Source organism: Ascaphus truei, assembly GCF_040206685.1.
Source record: "Ascaphus truei isolate aAscTru1 chromosome 13 unlocalized genomic scaffold, aAscTru1.hap1 SUPER_13_unloc_1, whole genome shotgun sequence".
Classification (NCBI taxonomy): Eukaryota; Metazoa; Chordata; class Amphibia; order Anura; family Ascaphidae; genus Ascaphus; species Ascaphus truei.
In genome coordinates, this window is record NW_027453845.1 from 737,458 (window position 1) to 746,651 (window position 9,194).

Genomic DNA, 9,194 nt, shown 5'->3' on the forward strand with positions numbered 1-9,194 from the left:
TCCAATATAGTCAGCCACAGTTCCTCCAGTCTCAGGCCTCTGCGTCCTTCTTTCAGTATGAATCTTATCGTATTCGTGATGAATTGCGTCCTATTCTCCATTCTTCTTATTCTTAAGGTCTTTCACCCAAAAAAATAGATACTTCTCACAGCTCCGCCTCCCGAGCTCTAAGCTTAGACTTTCTCCAGTGGCGCCCCCTGCAGGCTCATGGCTTAAAACTCCCCTGCCAGATAAGTATGAGTTGGAATGGCGCTGGGGGGGCAACTAGCCCTGTCCCAGGACAAGTGTCACCCTTGTGTAGAGAGCAGCCTGGTCATTGGTGCAGCGGCAGCAGCCAGCAGCGGCAACCACCACAGTAGCTGAGGCCTAGTATCTGAGCCAGCACCTGCAGCAAGGATCAGCTTAGGCAATTCCATGCAAACATTTGTGCAGCTGCTGCAGCAGCAGCGAATATTTGTCAAAAAACATAGGTCCAAGACATCCCCTCCCTAGAAGCAAAACCCCTCCCCCGCCCATCCAACAAGCACCCAGAGAAGCCAAGCTTCGCCGCAAGGTACTTCTTCTTGGTTTTAAAAGGAAGAAGCAATCACTTTGAACACCGCTCAGCTCTGTCATTTCAGCTGGCAGAGAGACAGACAGACAGGGGGACACCATATTTCTTGGGTGGCTTTCTTCATCTTCCCTACCTGCTGGCACTCTCTTTTTCTGACCTCCACTGACACCTGCTGCTGCTGCTGCTGCTGCTGCTGCTGCTGCTGCTGCTGCTGCTGAAGAGGTGCCCTGTCCTGCTGGCACACTTATCACTTTGCCCCTTACCAGCATGGCTGCTTACCTGGCATTTGCATAAATATGTGTAGCAGGCTTCCCCCTAGCTCCCTTACCACCGCGGTAGCCATTACAGGATCGCGCGTGCACAGTAAAGATAGCGCACGCGGTCCCAATGCTACAGAGGTGCTGAGTGGACTACAATTCCCAGCAGCCTCTGGGGATAGCCCTTTCACCCACATCACGTGCAGCCAGCCAGCAAATAGGGTTTTGCAGCTTCTACTGTGGAGGAAGGATACAATGTTGCGGGGACCACGTTGTCAGTTGGAGCTGGGATCAGGAAGGGGGAGGAAGTGTGTAAGGAGCAAGGCTCTTACACTAGGCCAGGTTACCCCCAGGTCCCAGGTAGGTCCCACTCCCCACTAGGTTAATGGGTAAGTTCTTAGGGAAGGCCCCTTAGATAGGGACCCTGCCCTTAGGTGTGTGTAAGTCTAGTCAGTGGCACAGCTGCCGTGGTGTGTGCTCTGAGTAGAATATACAGAGTGGCTTTGTAGTGCAGCCACAGCAGTTATTTGGCTGTGTCCGTGAGAGGCCCCTCATAGGAAGAAGGGGGGTTGCTTTCTAGTTGTTCAGTGTGTGTTATATCACCAGTGGCAGTTGCATGTGGTGAGCTGCCAGAGTCTGGGATCAGACAGAAGCTACAGGGAGAGTTCTTCTGCATGCAGGGATTCCCTGGGCATACCCCAGGGCCCAGTTAGTCCCCTATGACACCAGAGGAAGCTGTATGGTATAGGGTCGGCCTTAGGACAGGGACTCCTTCACCATATTTAGAGAGCAAGAGGATTTCTGTCTGACAGTACCTGACTGTCAGTACAGCGTGTATCAGAGACTGTGTTCAAGGATCATTCTGGCTGGAGATTCTTTTCCCTGTGGAGTCAGCGTGTGCATCCATTCCTGCAGAGAGAAGCGCAGCACGCCGTGGGATCACTGTGCGGTGTTGCTGAGTCCAAGGATTTTCCTGACCAGGACTGGTCAGGGAGGTAGTATACATTAAGTGCACCACCGGGCCCCAACACAGGGAAGCGCTATCCCTCACACACACTTTCTTTACTGTTGTGGACACTCAAGAGACTGAGGGGAATGTGTTGATGGACATGTGGGTGAGGGGATGGTATGCAATTAGAGTTATGCACTGTTATTCATATATTGTTTGATGTTATGCAAAGAGAGTGTTATTGAAGTTACAAGTCATGCTCAGTAAATACTGTTTATTCACACGGTGTATTTACTGTATGGTTGTTCTGGTGAGGGCACACTCCCACCCCGTTGGGATCCCTCATCAGTGGAGGTGCTGCACCGAGTGTAAGTACATACCCCAGGTTCCCCGTGGCAGAAGCTCAGCTCTCCTGGTTGCCAAACAGGTACCGCACCACACTGAGAAGTAGTCAGATACACCTACCCACCCCAATCTCACTTAGGGGGGGGGAAAGAGGGCTACATTTGGAGGCACTGCTGAGATCCAGACCAGGGGTGCCCGAATTCAGTATAAATTATGTCGTTCTCATTATCATTGCCATCCTGCCAAGAAGTGTACGAATGGGCATTAAAGGGGCAAGTCCCGCCCTCGCAAACCCTTGCTATAGGACGAGTTTCTGCTGACACTCCCTCCTGTGATATTTGCTTAATATTGGGTCAGTACCCAGGGTTATGGGGTGCAAAAGTCTTAGGCTGCTGCGTAGATGCAGACGGAGTGTGGTGCTCAGTGTTGGTGAGGGCCGAACAAGATTTAATAAGAGAAGGAGGCCCATCCAAAATATTGCTCCATGGAACCCTCACTAAAGTATGGTGTCCTGTTATCTACCCCGAAATGCCAGGAAAACCAGAAGGCTACCCCCCTATCTATGCAGAGAGTCATAGTGTAATTGATGAGACTGTGATTAAAATGGAGGCTCCCTCAAGCAGTGAGTCACACCTAAGATGGCGGATCCCTCCAAGTCGGGCGAGCACCAGGACTGTACAAGAAATTGTTGCAGAATATTGTCCGGATCTGGCGTGAAAAACAGAGCCCCGCCCCTGCGCTGTGAGTCAGCGCAGAGTCAGAACCACTCCTTGAAAGAAGGTGCTCCTCCTCTGGAGTCCACCAGGGGGAGCCAGCACAGTGAGTCTCAATCAGTAACTGCTGTCTCCACTAAGGACAGTACAGGATGCAGCGAACCACATCCGCAGTTGTATGGTGTTTGGCCAGCAGAGGGACTGTATGTGACATTTCTTTTGTGCCCGTGCTTACAGAAAGACCTTAATCTCTCTGGTGGTATGAACTTTGATCCCTATCAGCGACCACGAGGGGTTCAGGTTGTGAAAGTGGAAGGTAAAAGGTACGTCAGGTGCCTATGCCCCAAGTGTGATTTTCCAGATGGCGAATTGAGCTGGGGACCCAAGTGTGCCTGCTGCGAGGCACAGTTCCTAAAACCAGTGCTGCTGTGTGCTACGGAACCCGCAGAGGAAGATGCGGCTAACCAACCTACCTCAATTACTGAGGGCCCATGCGCCCTAACCTTGGTTCCAGATTCGGTTCAAATGCCGGAACCACAGATGACAAGTGAAGCTGAGGACAAAGAGCCATTTGCCTCGCCTGCTGTGGGGCCGTGTGCCCTACCACTGCCAGTCCGGCCTACTACGATGGTACTATCGGTCCTAGGCTTGGGATCAGTACCTAACGACGACAAGGGTGAGTTGATTGCCCAGGTGTGTCGGGTGTGAGCTTCCAGGTGACCGCGGAGCACGGTAGCTCCTTAAGTCTGGCCACCAGGACGATTGGCTCCACTCGGCATCGCGTCCTGACGGAGGTGTCCCCCATAGAAGACCGCTGTCCAGTGGTGCGAGTGTACCAGTACCCACCGCCTATCGTCCAGGTGAAGAGGAAAGACAGCCCCATCATGATGTCCAGTGCTGCTATAAGTATTACTGTGACTGAACTGAGTGTGAGCCCGTGCGCTCCAACCCAAATGGTCCCAGGACTGGGATCCAACACTCCAGAGTTTAAAGACAGTGAGTGGACAGCCCCAGAAGTGCCGGGGACAGGTCCCAAGACAGCCGAGGTGGGAACTGACAGCATCCCTGAGGACCTGTTGGCCACCATGAATCACCGCAGTGTTTAGGTATCAACCCTTTACCCCCTGCAGGATGTAACAGAGACTTTGAGTACAGAGACATTGCTAATTGCTCGCTTCCCAGTGGAAGCCTCCCAGGTACTTAGGGACAAGGACTGTGTTGTTAGTGATCCAGTGAAATTTGCCTCCACTAAGCGCGACATGGAGCGTTTCATTCGCCATGTGGTGGACCGAGGAAAAGGTCAAGACCTCCTGGCTTACCGCATCCTTGCCGCAGATGGCCAGGTAAAGGTCTGGCCAAGAGACACTATGCTATTCCTTCCACCAGGGGGAGGAAGTAGTTCGGAACCAGTGACTGTTACCCCAGAGCATAATTTCCAAGAGATTACCCAGGTGGAGGCTCACAAAAGTCAAAGTGAGGTACCCCCACATTATCAGTTAGGGGCACCCCACAATAGGTCTCAGCAAGCAGCTAACACTCAGCTGGCCTCGGTTATCTTATGTGAACTGAACTGTACCCTATTGTTTAGAGTCAAGTGTGATAAGTTGTACATATCATGCCCTGCATTTTTATTGTATACACGTATGCTGAGTGACGTCGTTACCCAAGCGGGGACGTTGGATTTTTCACCAGGGGGAGAGTTTAGCAGGCTTCCCCCTAGCTCCCTTACCACCGCGGTAGCCATTACAGGATCGCGCATGCGCAGTAAAGATAGCGCACGCGGTCCCAATGCTACAGAGGTCCTGAGTGGACTACAATTCCCAGCAGCCTCTGGGGATTGCCCTTTCACCCAAATCACGTGCAGCCAGCCAGCAAATAGGGTTTTGCAGCTTCTCCTGTGGAGGAAGGATACAATGCTGCGGGGACCACGTTGTCAGTTTGAGCTGGGAGCAGGAAGGGGGAGGAAGTGTGTAAGGAGCAAGGCTCTTACACTAGGCCAGGTTACCCCCAGGTCCCAGGTAGGTCCCACTCCCCACTATGTTAGTGGGTAAGTTCTTAGGGAAGGCCCCTTAGATAGGGACCCTGCCCTTAGGTGTGTGTAAGTCTAGTCAGTGGCACAGCTGCCGTGGTGTGTGCTCTGACTAGAATATACAGAGTGGCTTTGTAGTGCAGCCACAGCAGTTATTTGGCTGTGTCAGTGAGAGGCCCCTCATAGGAGGAAGGGGGGTTGCTTTCTAGTTGTTCAGTGTGTTATATCACCAGTGGCAGTTGCATGTGGTGAGCTGCCAGAGTCTGGGATCAGACAGAAGCTACAGGGAGAGTTCTTCTGCGGGCAGGGACTAGGGTAGAGGTATACCCCAGGGCCCAGTTAGTCCCCTATGACACCAGAGGAAGCTATATGGTATAGGGTCGGCCTTAGGACAGGGACTCCTTCACCATATTTAGAGAGCAAGAGGATTTCTGTCTGACAGTACCTGACTGTCAGTACAACGTGTATCAGAGACTGTGTTCAAGGTTCATTCCGGCTGGAGATTCTTTTCCCTGTGGAGTCAGCGTGTGCATCCATTCCTGCAGAGAGCAGCGCAGCACGCCGTGGGATCACTGTGCGGTGTTGCTGAGTCCAAGGATTTTCCTGACCAGGACTGGTCAGGGAGGTAGTTTACATTAAGTGCACCACCGGGCCCCAACACAGGGAAGCGCTATCCCTCACACACACTTTCTTTACTGTTGTGGACACTCAAGAGACTGAGGGGAATGTGATGATGGACATGTGGGTGAGGGGATGGTATGCATTCAGAGTGATGCACTGTTATTCATATATTGTTTGATGTTATGCAAAGAGAGTGTTATTGAAGTTACAAGTCATGCTCAGTAAATACTGTTTATTCACACGGTGTGTATTTACTGTATGGTTGTTCTGGTGAGGGCACACTCCCACCCCGTTGGGATCCCTCATCAGTGGATGCGCTGCACCGAGTGTAAGTACATACCCCAGGTTTCCCGTGGCGGAAGCTCAGCTCTCCTGGTTGCCAAACAGGTACCGCACCACACTGAGAAGTAGTCAGATACACCTACCCACCCCAATCTCACTTAGGGGGGGGAAAGAGGGCTACACATAGAAGCAAGCTGACACTGTCTGCTGCTCCCTGGATAGAGATAGAGATAGATAGATAGATAGATAGATAGATACATAGATACATAGATAGATACATAGATACATAGATACATAGATACATACATAGATAGATACATAGATAGATACATAGATAGATACATAGATACATAGATAGATAGATAGATACATAGATAGATACATAGATAGATAGATACATAGATAGATAGATACATAGATAGATTGATACATAGATAGATAGATCGATAGATCGGTTTTTTGCATCGCTCAGCAGATACATTTTTGCTGCTGCTGCTGCTGCTGCTGCTGCAACTCATATTCTACAGTTCTTGGCCCTTTTTTGTTTATAATGTTTTTTTCATGAATTATATGTGTTTTCGTATTTCCCAATCCACCTGAATTTATTCCTAAATGTCTGCGCAGGTGCCTAATTGTCATTTCTCCCTGTTTGAGATGTTGCTACCTGGCTAGTTGGTGGGTGGGTGCTCCTTTTTTGCCACAGTTATTGACCAGGCCCAAAGCCCAAGCAGTGGGAATAGCAGCTTGTCTGAACAAACACCTGTGCTGTGGGTGGTGGTTGTTGTTGTTGATTTTTGTTTCTGTTTTTTCTAACAGTCCAAAAACAGGGGAGAGTGCGCACGCAGTCCCCCACTACCAGAAATTGTGCAGTCGAGTTTCCCGCATGTGGGGAAATCGCAGAGGTCAGCTAGCTCCAAGTGCAATGAGCAAGCCTCACCCTGGGAGAGCCACCTGCAGGATCGTGGCTTTTTTTTTATTTATTTTTCTATTAAATGTTTTTAGTTACTTATTTTATTTAAATAAATGTATTTATCTACATCTTCCCTACCTTCTTGCACTCTCTCTGCTGCTGCTGCTGCTGCTGCTGCTGCTGCTGCTGCTGCTGCATAAAAAGGGAGAGATGCCCAGTCCTGCTGGCAAACTTGACACTTTGCCCTTTACCAGCATGGCTGCTTACATGGCATTTGCATAAATATAGAACAAGCTAACACTGTCTGCTGCTCCCTGGATATAGATAGATAGATAGATAGATAGATAAATATTGTTTTTTGCAACGCTCAGCAGATAGTTTGCAATCTGTTGGTTTTAAATGCTGCTCTTTGTTACTTTGGAGCCTAGAAACTCTAGAACAGAGTTTCCCAAACTTTTTTCTCCGTGGCCCGGTTATTTTTATACTTCTACTTCATGACCCACTAAAAATTTTATATCCTATACTGGCCTATAGGTAAAATAAAACAGATAAGAATGTCCATACAGAGAGACTGGGGGGGGGGGGGGGGAAGAGAGAGACCAGGGAGAGGGCAGAGAGAGACCAGGGAGGGGGCAGAGAGAGACCAGCGAGGGGGCAGAGAGAGACCAGGGAGGGGGACAGAGAGAGACCAGGGGTGGGGGCAGAGAGAGACCAGGGAGGGGGCAGAGAGAGACCAGGGAGGGGGCAGAGAGAGACCAGGGAGGGGGCAGAGAGAGACCAGGGAGGGGGACAATGAGAGACCAGGGAGGGGGACAGAGAGAGACCAGGGAGGGGGACAGAGAGAGACCAGGGAGGGGGACAAAGAGAGACCAGGGAGGGGGACATAGAGAGACCAGGGAAAGGGACAGAGAGAGACCAGGGAGGGAGAGAGAGAGAGACCAGGGGGGGGGCAGAGAGACCAGGGAGGGGGCAGAGAGAGACCAGGGAGGGGGCAGAGAGAGACCAGGGAGGGGGCAGAGAGAGACCAGGGAGGGGGCAGAGAGAGACCAGGGAGGGGGCAGAGAGAGACCAGGGAGGGGGCAGAGGGAGACCAGGGGGGGTAGAGAGAGACCAGGAGGGGGGGCAGAGAGAGAACAAGGAGGGCAAAGAGAGAGAGAGAGAGAGAGAGAGACCAGGGGCACCCAGTTCCAGTAGTCCCCATGCAATAAAATGTCTAAAAGTGCTTGCAGTGCAATTGTTCTGAAAGTTATTTTTTTCTGCCTGCTTGGGGGGGGGGGGGGGCTGCTGCTGCACTTACCCTGTAGTCGGAAACACAATGGAGCAGGAGCAGGCAGGTTCTCTTCTTCTACAAGGCTTGCTGGAGTGAAGCTAGGGTTCCACAGCTTGTGCATGCTCTGGGCTTCCATACCCACCCACCTGACCTCCCTCCCCCCTGACCTGGTGCCGTGAAGATGCAGGAAGTGTTAGAGGCAGAGCTACTGCTGATTGCTTCTCTGCATGGGGTCCTGCACAAGTGCACAGCTAAGCAGCAGCAGATTTTTAGTTTTGTTTTTTCACGGAGCCTAGCAGAAGTGCGACCGCTCTGCCCTGTGTGCTAGCCATGCCCCCCGACAAGAGGTTTTTTTAGGCGACCCGGCATTTTGCTGTCGTGGCCCGGTGCCGGGTCGTGACCCACCATTTGGGAAACGCTGCTCTAGAACGTAGTGTATACTCCCTTTGTGATATCATCACATGGGGTGGTCTGGCTACAGAGACCCAGACATACCATGTAGAACTAGGGTGGGGAGGGGGTGAAATAAAAACCCCATATCCTGCAAGGAACGGCCATTTAAAAAAAAAAATGAATCCAGATTTGTTTGTAAATGTGCTGCTTTATGCAATATTTCAGAGTTACTTTTCGGAAAATAACAACCCCCCTTTCATTACAACAACCCATACATGTTGTTAATACATTTCATATTTCAACATTCAAATACATTTTATAATAAAGAAAAACTCTTTCCCCTCATTAACTAGCACCCTATGCAGGGACAAACACCTGTCCTGTTTTCCCTCATCCAACACATTCTCTCTCTTTCCAGCTCGCACACTCCCCATATGCTCTTCCTCCGACGGTCTCCCACCGGAGGGGAGCACTGGCCCCTTCTCTCCGATACTCTACCAAACGGACCCTCGTAGCACATTATTGCTCCTCACAATTACTTTCCCCCCTTTCCGGGAAGCTTTCTTTCTCTCTCCCTTTGGTAAGAGCATATGCCCCCCCCCCCTACACTCTCACCACACTCCCTTTCACTCCCAAAACACCCCTCAATTTCTCAATCTATTAACACATCAACATTTTCACCTCTTTTTTCCCCTCTATATTTTTCTATACATTTTGCACAAACAATAATACATTTTCCTATCCCTATAAGGAAAACCCAGATAATCTCTCCTCTCCCCACCCTTTTATACATTTTTAACCATTTTATTCCACACTTTGGTTTCCATAATTCTCTTCCTTCATTTTCCCCCAACCGCTTCACATCCAACAGA

At 50.5% G+C, this 9,194-nt stretch overlaps 1 non-coding gene across 1 annotated transcript; it reads right to left on the minus strand.

Moving 5' to 3' along the window:
- Positions 1–6,573: 6,573 nt before the first annotated feature.
- Positions 6,574–6,733, minus strand: LOC142473893 (U1 spliceosomal RNA). The gene has a single exon (XR_012790108.1). It is a non-coding gene; the product is annotated as a U1 spliceosomal RNA (small nuclear RNA).
- Between the last annotated feature and the right edge of the window lie 2,461 nt (positions 6,734–9,194).